This window comes from Chiloscyllium plagiosum, chromosome 7, assembly GCF_004010195.1.
Source record: "Chiloscyllium plagiosum isolate BGI_BamShark_2017 chromosome 7, ASM401019v2, whole genome shotgun sequence".
NCBI lineage: Eukaryota > Metazoa > Chordata > Chondrichthyes > Orectolobiformes > Hemiscylliidae > Chiloscyllium > Chiloscyllium plagiosum.
This window is the reverse complement of record NC_057716.1, coordinates 77,224,473-77,238,909: the sequence shown is the minus strand read 5'-3', so window position 1 is coordinate 77,238,909 and position 14,437 is coordinate 77,224,473. Positions and strand designations below refer to the sequence as shown.

The 14,437-nt window shown below is 40.4% G+C and overlaps 1 protein-coding gene across 4 annotated transcripts in view; it reads left to right on the top strand.

The window, feature by feature from the left end:
• LOC122551720 (von Willebrand factor D and EGF domain-containing protein-like) overlaps positions 1-14,437 on the top strand; it is a 279,402-nt gene that overhangs the window by 36,268 nt on the left and 228,697 nt on the right. The gene's annotated exons all lie outside the window — the stretch shown is intronic.

Here is a 14,437-nt window from a genome sequence, read left to right as displayed (position 1 = left end):
CCCTCACCCTCCTCTCGCTTATCTCTCCACGCTTCAGGCTCACTGCCTTTATTCCTGATGAAGGGCTTTTGCCCGAAACGTCGATTTCGCTGCTCCTTGGATGCTGTCTGAACTGCTGTGCTCTTCCAGTACCACTAATCCAGGCTATATTTTTGTTGCAAGATTCTGATGTTTGCAAATATACTTGCAAAAAAAAAAGAGTCTGTGATTCGTTGAAGACAAACCTTACTGTGCTATCACTGAACTCCAAACTTCCACTGGTTGTTGTTGTGATTTCCTAGGTTAGTGATGGTTTGGAAGCCTGATTAATGCACAGAATGTCTATAAAGTACAGGAGATCAGTTTTGCTTGCTCTTGGTTCTGTTCTCCTGTTCTTTCCCAACAATCCTTTATATTCTTTCCCTTTTCAGGTTTGCAACCTTTGGGGTTGGGGGCAGTGTTTGACTGCATTTGGTCCCGCCACATTTCAGGCAGTACATTACTGTGTTAACAAAATGCTGCTGAAAATCATTTTCAAAGTCCTATCTTTTTTGTTTGCTGCAGAGTGCAGGAAAGCTGAAAATTAGATGGCATATTATATGAAGGTACAGCTGAAGAACACAATGAGAAAGTAGCAGCATTAATGAATTTAACATTATAGGTCTGGGCTTATTTAGTGCATGTGTAAGTTATAAATGTGCTTTCCCTTCATGATGCGTGTTATTTCATTTTAATTCTATTCAATGTGACGTGCTTTGGAACAAATCATACACCAGAGATTGTAAACCTGTTTCTCTGCTGCTGAAGTTGTAGCTGTTGGGAAAAAAAAATTTCAAGTTGTCAGTCACTTTTTAGATAAATTTTATACATGCTTTGGGAAATGTCATCTGATTAGCTCCCCATTGGGAGCATTAAACTTTAAGACGTTGGGTGTTGCAAAATAATTGTGTTTTGCAATGCAGGCGTAGTACTATTATTATCTATCTACTGCTTGAAAACCTAATTGAAACACAGTGCACATATTTTTGGAACTTTATCAGAGACTTTTTTCACATTTCCCTATTAAGTGTATGCTATCCATAATTATGTGGGATGAATATATTAAAGAGACCAATGAGTTCTTCCAGCTCATGACTCGGCAAATTGTAGGCTCCCATCAGGATAGAAGGTTCAATATGCAGAAAGTTACAGTACAACATGAAATTTAATGATTGCCTTCACATTAGAAATTTCAAGCTGTTATGAAAGGTTGCAAGGATTAAAAGCAAAAGTGGGACATATTGTCGCAAAAATGAATTGGAGTGTTTAGAATAATGGTGATATTTTTCCAATCTGTGTACAATTTAGTTCTCATTGAATTCAGTTCCACTTACTCAATTAGTCAGCAACTTAATCATTGAAATGCATTTATTTTCTTATCTTCAAATCAGATAGTTAAGAAAAGCAGTAATCATTAAATCATTTGAAAGAAAAGCTAGTTTATCGGGCACTGCTTTATTAATGAAATAACTTCTACCCCATAATCTATTTCCTTCGGACATTGTTCAATTATTGCCATACATTCCTTCCCCCCCACCTTTGCTAATTGACATTTCTAAGCATTTAGTTATTATAATACCTAAAATATTATTTATTTTTCACAACTGCAGAAAACATCAATATTATTCATGCCACCAAGGCATAGCAACTAGAAGCGAAAGCAAAACTATTGGTCAAAACATTTCCTTTAAGGAGAAAACTAGAAGACAAGTTTCAAAATGTTCACTGACATAATAACAGCAACAGGATTGAATTTTATATAGTGCCTGTAACATCCCAAGATATGTCACATAGGCAATGCCAAGCGAAAATGGATTGTGAGGCAAAGCATGAGATATTGGGAAGAGAGGCTAAAATTTTGTCAAACAAGTTGGTTTTGCAAATCTTTAGGAGTAGGATGTGGTGAGGCAAAGGGAAGTGTATAATGTGGAGCCCAGTGGTTGAAAATATGGTTGCCAGTGATGAGATAAAGAGGGGATGCATAAGAGGTATTGGTCTATCAATCAGTGGATGGAATCTCCCCAATTTCTGGATGATGTGGACCATGGTGAGAATGTTGGTAAAATTGTGTGCTATGTCAAGTGAGGAGCTTCTCAACATTGAGAAAGAAATCCCGTTTTCCAACCAAGTGTTGAACATCAAGACCAGGTTCTCCCTCGAAAGCAGTGTGGCTTGTTTGCGTGCTCGAACACACTTTTTTGAATATAAAAGTCAGAGAGGTTGTCAACTCCAGATTGCCACTTGTTCCTCTGCATCATCAATGTGGACATCCAGCGTCAACATTTCAGGGCACACTTCATAGGGTGTGGCTGCATACATTCTATGTCCACAGACATTGGCATCCAACACATACCAGCCTCACCACACTATCATGGAACATCTCCAATCCACTTCTCACAAAGCTTTGCATTTTAGTGCTGCACTCTGAAGCACATCTTTAATTTGCTGTTGTTAGGACACATTGAATATGAGGCTGGGCATCCAACTCACGGAATGGACCAGGCTGCACCCCAGGGCTGCTCATTCCATCACTTTGATGCTGACAAATTCCTTGTCTTTGATGCTTATCCCTTTAACCACATCTTGAAGGCTAGCAGTGTGTCTGTCTTCCTCTGCTGCTTAGCACAGATATAAGGTCAGATAGCTCACTGCGCTTGTCAGCAATGATCAGCCAAGATTGTCTTCAGTCCTGGGTCAAGGGCGTGGACATGTTTCTGTATGGCACGGTGCTGTGTCAGTCTCACACTAACAATATGTACCAGCACCGATGTGCCAAGTGCACTGCGTATGCTTCAATGAAATGTCCATGTCAAAAGTTGAAGAGAAGTAATTATCTGTCAAGTCATGAGAGGCTGCTGTCAGTCAGGAGATCCCACTAGTCTGTCAACAGCATTGTATGATCATAGTGACCTCCGTAATCATAGTATTGTGCAGGTGTACAACAGTTAGGGCTGCAAATGCTGGTCACAAGCAATCATACTCCATCCCATTCTCCCAGTTTTCTGTCTCTGTTGTACATCTTCTGATGCCACCTTTTTTTCAGGAGGGCCTCAGAAACATCCACTTTTATCCTTAACCAAAGATTCCCCACTACCACGGTTGACAAGACCTTTAGCTGTGTTTAACCCATCTCCCTTATTTCTGCCCTCAACCCTTCTCTTTCCTCCCACAACAACAATAAAGCTGTCCCCTTGGCCTTTCTTAACACCCCATCAGCATCCAAATCCAAAGGATCATATACCACTATTTCAAACATCTCTAGCCGGATGCCACAATGATACACTCATTCCCTTCCCCTCTCTTGTTCACATGTCACAGTGACTGTTCCCTCTGGAACACCCTGGTCCACTCCGCCACCACTCCCAATATCTGCCTCCAGTCCCAGGCAATAGCAGAAGGAGTGGCATCTGTATTTTTACCATCACCTCCTAACCATCTAAGGTTCCAGGCGTACCTTGTAGGTGAAGCAGTGATTTATCTGCATTTCATTCAATCTAGTCTACCGTCATCATTGTTCACAAAGTGGTCTTCTCTACATTCTACACTTGGGAGATGAATTGCGGACTGGATGACGTTCCGTCCATGTCACCGAGCTTCCAGTTCCACTTCAACACATACTGCTTCTGTGGCAACATTTCTGCCATGGGCCTGCTGAAGTGCTCCAGGTTCAGTGCAAGCTCGAAGAATAGTATTTTGTCTGTTGCTTGGGGGCCCTGCAGCCTATAGGACTCAACACTGAGTTCTGTCCTTCCATGTTTCTTGACCACTCTCTCACTCTGGTGCTGTATGACATGAGTTGCTTTCAGCATAACTGACCCATTGTCTCTTACTCTTAGCTCTCATTTATCATTTATTGGCATTTCTTCTGTGCTGGCTTACGATCAACCATCCCCTTGTCTGTATACCCCTTTCACCTCTTACACGCGCTGTCTTTTGCACATGCTCCATGTTTTCTCGCTCTCTGTCCTCTACCATGCGTATGCTCTCTTCCACACTATGAATTGGAAGACGAAATGTGAACCAATCTTCATCCATGTTCTGCTCTGGGATGGGGAGAAATAAAGAATATTAAGGAGCTTGTTACTTACATTGTTATTTGTCTCTTCAGCTGTAACACTATATTTACCATTCTGTTCTATTACCCTGATATATTTATGTAAGATATGATTTGTCTGGTTAGCATGAAAAACAATTACTTTCACTGTATCTTGGTCATGTAACAATAATAAATCAAATTTAAAAGAAAACATAAAAATAAAAATGGACCATCTAGCCCCTTACCTTTGTATTCCGATCTATTAGATCATGGCTGCTCTGTGCATCCACACTGTCCAAACCTATTCAGTGCTCTATTTGGCAATTTTGTACTCTGGCAGATACAGAAGCTAAATTATCTTTCCTCTTGCAATTGCCATGGGCTTCAAACATATTTGTTTTCCATTTGGTTGAAGAATACTTGTTCAGCTTTTTTTGTGTTATGATTACTTCCAGTGAATGAGATGGTTTACTTGGATTACAAATTCCCTCCTCTAACATCGAAAAAATGACTATCTGGACTCCGAGCTTTATGTATCATCTTTTTTAGAATGTTTATTTGGAGCCAAGCCACATTGCAGGCTTAACAGAACAGCTATTTACAGCTGGTCTTATTTTGGTGTTGAGCACAATCTGAGATTGAATCAAATCTGTTTTTGTTTTTAGGTTTGATGCACATAATTCATTTGTCTTCAGTTAATAACATAACTAGATCAGGTTTACTTTGAGTTTATTATTCTGACTCTACCAGATGTTGTGACAATCACAGCTTTTAAATATTCACAAGTCCTATTGAAGAGACTCCATTTTGTAGATGTGCCCTTTAGCTTGCTGTTCCAAAGTTTGCAGCCACCTTTTAAAATTGTACTGGAAGAGGTTTTATGTTATCATTTAACTTGTGGACGAGTAATGATGTTGCATGAAATAAATAGTAAATCACTGCCCACCTTGTGCAAACTCCAGTGTTTCCAATTTGATTACATTAGATTAGATTCTCTAAAGTATGGACACAGGCCCTTCAGCCCAACCAGTCCACACCGACCCTCCGACGAATAACCCCACCCTCTGACTAATGCACCTACCTCTATGGGCAATTTAGCATGGCCAGTTCACCTGGCCTGCACATCTTTGGACTGGGGGAGGAAACTGGAGCATCTGGAGGAAATCACACAGACACTGGGAGAATGTGCAGTTCTCTAGTAGCAGTTTCATATCTGAATGAGCTTTTGAATATTTCACTTCTTCAGTGCTCATAGCTGAATGATGGTTGTTGCTGTAACTTTGATCGTCTTGATGTGGCACCTCCCTCTGTTTTTGAGGAAGCAGACCCCAACAGGAAAGAATTCCAAGGGAGGTCACAAGGCTGAACAGTGCGTTTTAATTTATAATAAGTATGTTCTCTTCTGATCATAATTCCTATCAAAATGTTGCTGTGTTTACTTTGGAAATTTAGTTTGAAATTTGAGGGAAAGTATTAATATATACTTTCAAAAACAAAAACAGAAATTGCTGGAAAAGCTCAGCAGGCCTGGGGAATCTACTCTTTTCTCATCTGATGAAGTGAACTTGCAGTGTTAAGAGAAAAAAAACTTGTGTGAACTTCCAAATCCAATCTGCCAGAAATTTCAGGATATGACTTGATAGTATACTAGTCTGAGCAATATTAGCTAGTTACATTCCACACATAACAGTTGCATAGCTTCCAAAGCACAGGGGCTATCTTGTTCAAGAGAGATTTTCAACTTATCCACATAGAAAAACAACAGAAGATTTAGATTTACAAGAACTGTATACAACTTAGAGGCTCAATACGGAAAAAAGAATCCGGCCTTATCATTTTTTTTTTAGCTTGATAACTTTATATGTATTGCTTTTAATCTCAAGCCTAAGAATATAATTTGAGGAATGTGATTATATTTACATAACTGATGTCTTGCACTACTTGTACTTAGTGCTGTTCTGATGTAAGTACATGAAGGGCTGAGTGATAGATGTGGAAAGGTATAGTGAGCAAGGGGAGATGAGGGATGTAAAAGAATCCATATATTAGTGCTTGTTAGCTCAAATTGCTCCATCCCCGTTCACTGTTCCAGTCAAAAGAAATAGGAGACCTTTACATATATTGTTAGGATGTATTTTCAGGTCCCAGAGGCAAAAAAAGGGCAGTGTACTTCCAATATATTAAGTATATTATTCACAAGGGTTGGGTATTGTTCACTGGCTTGGGTATTTGTTAAATGGTGCTGATTAATATGGTACCAAGGGATATCTTTAAATGTTCATCACGCAGCTTCTGAAACCAATGCAGAAGATTGTCAGAAACACCATCTACACATTTTTCCAGGATTTGTTGTACTTTTCCTGTCTTAGGCACTTTGGTTAAGCTTTTGTGTTAACTCCTTTTTGCATTTGTATTTTTTGTTACAACATGTTAATGCACATTATATTCACAGTATTCAATGTCTATCATATACGACAATACTGCAAGTAACATTCCCACCCCACAAATTCCAGGTTCTGACCATCACCAATAAGAGATAATTTAACTACTGCCCCTTGACGTTTAATGATGTTACAGCAACTGAAACCCCATCTATTAACATCCTGGTGGTTACCATTGCCCAGAAACTCAACTGGACTCACCACAATAACACAGTGACCTGCTCTTGCAGCCAGAGGCTAGGAATACTGTGCCGTGTAAGTGACCTCTTGACTCCCCAAAACATGGCCACCATCTACAAGGCACCAGTCAAGACTGTTATTGGAATATTCCCCACTCATATAGGTGAGTGTAGCTCCTACAAAACTCCAAGAAGCTTGGTGTAATCCAGGACAAAGCAGCCCATTGGCAATGCGTCCACAAACATCCACTCCCTTCACCACCAATGCTCAGTAGCAACAGTGTGTACAATCTACAAGATGCACTGCAGAAATTCACCAAAGATCCTTAGACTGCACTTTCCAAACCCATGACCACTTCCATCTAGAAGGACAGGGGCAGCAGATATATGGGAACACCAAGTTCCCCTTCAAGCAGCTGACCATTCTGACTTGGAAATATATCACTGTTCCTTGACAGTTGCTGGATCAAAATCCTGGAATTCCCTTCTTAATGGCATTGTGGGTCAACCCACAGCAGATAGGCAGCTCACCACCATGATAGATATAGGACAGATGTCAGAGGTAGTTTCTTTACTCAGAGTAGTAAGGGTATGGAATACTTTGCCTGCAATGGTAATAGATTTGCCAACTTTAAGTGCATTTAAGTCTTCATTGCACAAACATATGGACGTACATGGAACAGTGTAGGTTAGATGGGCTTCAGATTGGTATGACTGGTCGGCGCAACATCGAGGGCCGAAGGGCTTGTACTGCGCTGTAATGTTCTATGTTCTCAAGGGCAACTAGGGATGGGCAATAAATGCTGGCCACCAGCGCTGTCCACCTCCCACAAATAAAAAAAAAACTACACAAGTATTTGTGCTGATATGTTTCTATCGGTTAATGTGTTTATTTTCCAAGACTCGTATTACGTGTTGCAATTGTATTTCTTCACAGTTGACATTTTTCCCCATGCATATTTCACCACAACAGAATTCACAAAATCAAATGTTATCAGAAAAGAACTCTCCAAGGTATTTCATGATAATCGCTTTAGGAATAACTGGCGAAATAGATAATTCATCTAAAATTCTTCATAGAAATAAGCAAATCCTTAACTCCAACAGTCATCCCATTCTTTGCCTTTGTTTCTTTTCACTGTCGGCGCTGTGCTTCTGAACATCGTGGACTCCATGTACATCTGTTTCCCCCTACAACACAATCACCATCTGATCAGCTGGCACTCCTACGTTTTGAGTTTGGTGTAAAGAAACCAAAAATTTAAATAGAATTCAGTGTCTGACATGAGTACAATTTCTGTGTACAACTGTCAAACTTGGGTTTCTCAAAATATTGTACTTCTTAGCAAAGAACTCTGGCATCTTTTGAATGTGCTTCAGAGTTGCTGAGCAATGATAATCTATTTTTTAAATTCATTTACAGGAGGTGGGCATTGCTGGTTGGGCTGTATTTATTGCCCATCTATAATTGCCCAGAGAGAAATTGCTGTGCAGGCCAGACCAGGATCTCTATGTAGCTTCCCTAATGGAAGGCCACAATGGCAGTCACTGCTAATAACCTCTGCCCCTCGCTCCTGTAGCCTACCATACCCTCTGATGTAGTTCTGCCCAGCATCCCTCATTATGAGTTGTGTTTCACCTATCTATATTGTTGACCCCATCCCAACACATTTGTCTCTACATTCCCCTAGCCTTGATTGCCCAGTCCATTTTTGTCAGATGATAGTCCCTATCACTTCATCTCCCCACCTCCTGGCATCCTCCTCAATGACTGCATTTATCCTCGACCTCTGAGCAACTTCAAGCAGCCCCTAGATTTGACTGCCCAGAATGCGACCACTGTCGTCTTGGCTCTCTGAACTGATGATATGCGATTCCCTGACTGCTGGTGACAGCACTTCTGGACTGACCTGTTGTCTACTCCACCTGTAGTCAAATATATAGCCTGACAACGAACAGAAAACTGACTTCTCATGTGATTTTTGTCAGAAATCTCTTCATACCAGATATCGTTCAGGTGCCTTATAAGATTTGCCAATGGGACATAAAAGTCTGAATGTTCTGATTATGTTATTTCAACACTGCATAAGATCAGATTTGAAGTTTGAATGTAGTTTTGGGCTCCTCACTACAGGAAGGAAGTAGAGACAACAGATGCTGTGGAGTGCGTGTTGACTACAAAGCTGCCTTGTATCAGGAAACACCAATACGAGGAAATCTTTCATAAACTGGGAGTGTTTAAATCAGAACAGAAAAGATTTTGATGTGCTTTGAGTGGAATACAAGTGGTAGTTCAGGGTAATCGAAAATGGACTGTTTCCAGTAGGGCTGAGGAGCCTGGAATAATGGGACATAGAAATAAGAGTAACTATAAGAGATGTAGGGCAGAGAGAAGTGTTTTTACACTGAGAGCTGAGGCTAAGGAATGTTACTTGAAATAGTAAATGAAACAGAAACCACCGGGTTAGTTTAAGCCTACTCTGATGAGATCTCTGAAATCTGCATCACCCCTTCTTGATTTGTGGGTGTAGTGTGCAATTGGGTGGCATATTAAGACACTCAATCCCATGCATTCCCTGCCCATCGATTTTGGTTGAAATTTCTTCTTAAGTCAACTGTTAAAAGTAGGTAGACTTGAGTCTGAAGCTAGTGGGGGTGAAGGCTGTGAGGGTTATAAAAAGAATATGGGAATGTGGTGGGCTGATAGAATTTGACCACAAAATAAAAACACAGATTGGTTAAGCTATGGTACCTTTTGTTCTGTATTGTAATTTTTAGGCTGTATACTGAACTGAAGTTTATGGCCGAAAGCAAATTTATTGATAAAACTGTAAGAAGTGATAAAAAGCAATTTCTCAGCTAATATTTCACTTTCTATATTCACAAAATGATTGTGAGAACCTTTTTAAGATGCGAGTCTCGCATGAGGGCTTGCCGATATAACTATTGGTCCGCATCTTGGTTTATTAGCTGAGTGGGAGTGATCATGTTTAAAATTGCACCTTACTTTTAACACTGGAACCTTTGAATCTTTTGATCCTGACTCCCAGTTTTGACCTATCAATAAGCAGTATGGCAAAGTGTAACTAAAGCAAAGCTTTGGTCTCTCTTCAGTTTGTTGACTTAGTTTCTAAATATTCCTGTTACCCATTCCCAGCACTGCTCAGTTTTCTCCATTGTCACTCCCCAATACCACACACAGGGTTAACATTGTCAGGCATGCAGGGGCCTGGCCACGCCGCAGAGGAGTCTTTTAAAACTTTTCCTGTTGATCGCAGGTAAGCAACAGTGATGAATAACAGTGGGAGGAGAGGATGATTTAGGAAGTATGGAGCATTAAACCCGTTTCCGATGATAAGATCAGCTTTGTGAATAAATGTTAGGAGCTGAAGTAGGCTGTTTAGTCCATCGTGCCAGATTGAACCAGATCAGTGGCCTTGCCATATCCCACCATGAATCACCATTCTCATGCTCGATGCTGGGAGAGCCCAGCTGATCCAGCTTAAGCCAGGAATACCGAACCAGTGATCCAACTTAGCCTCCTTCTGACATCCACAGCATCACCGAAGCCAATTGTTAGCCAGTTTGATATGCTCCATGTGTGATCTAGAAATGACTGAATGCTGTGGATACAGCAAGGTCTATGCACCCTGAGAACATCTGACTAACTTGTACTCTAGATATAGCTGTACACTTAGCTAAGCTCTTCCAGTACAGCTAAACACCGGCATTGACCTAATAATGGTGAGAATTACCCAGTTATGTCTCATATGTGAAAAGCAGGGCAAATCCAACTTGGCCAATTACATCCCTATCAGTGTACTCTCAATCATTGCCAAAATGATGGAATTGTCATTGTGTAGCACTTATGCAGCAATTACCTGCTCCATCAGGGCCACTGCACTCTTGACTTCATTACAGTCATGCAAAAGAGCCCAATTCTCGAGTTGGAATGAGAGTGACTACCCTTGACATCAAGGTTGCAATTGGCTGAGTGTGGCATCAAGGAACCCTAACAAAACGGGAGTCCATGGAATTCATAAATTCTTGAGCACAAGAAAAAGTGTTTGGTTGTTGGAAGCCAATCATCTCTGCCCCATGACTTCTCTGTTGGAATTCTTCCAGGCAGTGACCGAGGCTGAAAAGTCTTCAACAACAGAAATAGAAATTGCTGGAGAAACCCTGCAGGTTTGGCAACATCTGTGGAGAGAAAGTAGAGTCAATATTTTGGGTCCAGTTACCTTTCTGCAAAACTGATTGTAGCTCGGAAAAGATGCTGAAAAGGGTTTGGTTAGGGTGGAGGGGGTGGTAGTGGAGTAAACAGCAGGTGGAGATGGATCCCAGAGATAGAGAGAAAACAGCACCTGGGCAGCCAAAGGGATGGTCAATTCTGTGCATGGAGAAAGAAAAGGTGATAATAAGGACCATTAGTGGGTGACAATGGCTACTTTCATTGCAGCCAACCCAACATGATAGCAAAACCAGGGTTGTGGGGATGGGTAAAGGATATGAAAGGTGGTGTTCAGGCCCTAAAATTATTGAACTCAGATTTGAGAGGTGTTCAGTGTTTTTGTTTGTATTTTTGAAATTTCTTCACTTGCTTCAGCGATGATCTTCCCTTCATCACAATATCAGAAATGTGGATTTTTGCTGATTGCATAATTTTCGGTACCGTTTGCAAGTACTTGGATTCTGAAACACCTGTGAATGGATGATTGGCGCAAGAAGTAGTATTCATGCCACATATATGTGACTATTTTTAACAGGAGAGAATTCAACTACCTCCCCCTGACATTTAGCAGGATTACTGTCAATCATTTCCCCACCATCAGTATCCTGATATAGCTACAGAAATTAAATTGAACCGGCCATATAAAAGTAGTGTTGAGGTAAGTGGGAAGAGACTGAGGAATTTGTGGCACTTCCTGATTTCCCACAGTCTTCCCTTTATTGATAAATATAAGTCAGAAGTGTGAAAGAATAAACTGCACTGACCTGGAAGAGTGCAATTTGAGCTCATCCCTTATACTTAAGATATAGATAGATAGATTCTTGATTGTCAAGGGGATCAAGGGTTACAGAGAGGAAGCAGGAGAATGGGGTTGAGAAACTTATCAGCCATGATTGAATGGTGGAGCAGACTCTCTGTTGAATGGCCTAAATTCTGTTCCTCTGTCTTCAGGTCTAATACTCAAGAGACTCGACAACATGTTACTTGGTCAGTGGATCCCATCCATCACCTTAAACATTTCACTTCCTCCATCACAGACAGCAGCATGTATCATATGTAATGTATTGCAGTAATTTTCCTCAGCTATTCTGACCGTACGTTTCAAACTCTGCAATCTCTAACCCTCTACAAGGGCCATAGACTCATTAGAATACCACCACTTGCAAGTTCCCCTCCAAGTTACTCAGCATCCTAACTTTGAATAATATCACTATTACTCCTTTGAAACTGGATCAAATTTCTGGAACACAATCTCTTTTAGCAAATGGGTGTACTTACACCACATAGACAGCTGTGGTTCATGCAGTTTGCTTATGAAAACTTTCTCTCGGGAAATTAGAAATGGGAAATAAAAGCTGGATTCTGGTAACATTCCTATTCCCTGAATAAATAGTTTTAAAAATCTGGATCATTCATCTAGCGTCATGTAATGTTGTCATGACTGGGAATCATTTGTAATTTGATCTGAGAGAAATTTGTGTCAGGAGTTATGCATTTCTGATTGGAAGTAGAGTTCCGGATTCTTGAAGGTTAATCCTGAAAGATGCAGTTTCTTTGCTGTTACCTTGTGAGAGGAAGTCTGCTTGATTCCACAAGACAAAAAGGAGATTGGTACGTTAATGAGTTCACCCGGAGAGTTAATGAACCAACCATTGAAACTGTTATCCGTAACCATCTGGGACAGCAGATAATTTGTTATCTCATTTTAGACTTCCAGTAGGCATTCAAACATGAGATGCTTGGAGAAATTCTGTCCATGCATACAAAGCATGATGTGCATAAACAATATGGAATTTTCTGGTTGGAATTCACACATAGGAAGGTAGTAGTCAGGTAAAATGTGCAGTATTTTGGCCAAGTTACAGACCAGGTCAAGGGTAAAAATTACAGATTTTTGATTGAGAGGTTGCAGGAGGGATTAAGACAAATGGTAAAGCTGTGAAAATGTGAAATGTGAAATCAGTTGCATATGAGAAAGCCTTGCATGGAAATTACGAGAACAATTTGTCAGATTTCAACCTTGCCTACCTAGAAACAGGACAAATATAGAGTACAAATAAGATAGCACTGCTTTTTCATATGTTATGGAGAAAGCCAAGTCCCTAAAATTGACTGCTAAACTCAAATGTATGCTGTGAACATTTTGATCTTACATCCACCCCTAACTGAAGCATTCACCAATTCCATTTTTCAGAGGATGTAAGAAATCCTTATGAAGATTCTAGTATACATTTTGTATAATTCTTTTGACAATTTATATGCTTAAATGCCCTCATTTTTAATGAATAGATCCAGGACACAATGGCCTACTTGTTTGACATCGCAACTGCCATCCAAAATAATGACTCCCTTCACTTCTGGCAGCAGTATATCCTTTGATAAGATGCATTGCAGTAATCTGTCATGACTCTTGACATGGCTGTCATAAGACTATGTGAAAACAAAAGCCAACTACTCCACTGAGCTGCTGCCTCACAGTGGTGGTTCAACTGAAACAGACTGTTTCAGACCTAATACAGGCCCATCCCTCTCCTGCCTGGAAAAGGAGAAAAGATATCGGAGCAGAGTTTTTATCCAATTTAGGAGAAAGAAAAGCTCTAGGAATTTTGTCCTCAACTTTCAGTTGTGATCTGAACTTGATCACAGTGACATACATTATGTAGGAGGCTGTGTTGACCACAACTGCAAATTTGAGGTTTCTCTTGCAAAGAAGACTTGGCTCTTGCTATTGAAAGATTCTCCAATGGCTTGAGAACGTTGAGGTTTAATTGATTATTTATTTATTTATTTATTTATTTATTTATTTATTTATTTATTTATAATTCCTTTTTCCTTAAATTTAATAATTATTTTCTCTACAATGCAGGGCAGTTGACATTTTTATACCAGCACATATGTCAAACTAAGCTTTCTGCAGGTTAAGCTCAGTGCCATTACAAAAAAGACATTTGTTTGGAATGCAAAATCTTAACTTTCTTGTGTATATTTGAAGTTTTAATACATTTGTCCAAGTAATTTCAATGGAAGCATTTTCTGGAAATTTCCTCACTGCCCAAAGAAGATCAGAGTTAGGCAAACTTCACTTAGTGAATTAGTGATGTTATGGCTATATTTTAGATTTGTATTCTATATATCCTTTCAGAGCGTAGAACTGTCAGGGGAAGGAAAACCTTGCCCCTTTTTCATGGCACGTGTGAGGGGTTAGGTTGCCAAATGGGCAAGATGCCAGGGTGCCGAATGAGCGAAGGGGTAGAGTGCCAGGTACAAATTGACGAAGGGGCTGAGTAAGTGATGCAGTGTCTAGGGTAGGTGTTTGTGAGTTGGACAAATCCAATTTGGTGAGTGCAGGGGAGGATAAGTGTTGGATCAGGGTGATGTAGGTGTGAGGTCCTGGGGCTGAGGGGGTGGAGGCCAGAGTGGGGAAGGAATGAGGTCAGATGAAGGGGAATCAATTCCTGGGTTGGGTGAAGGAGGTTTTGGTTGTGGAACAGCATGGTGGACAAATTGGGACAGTGAGAAACAGATCCGGTCT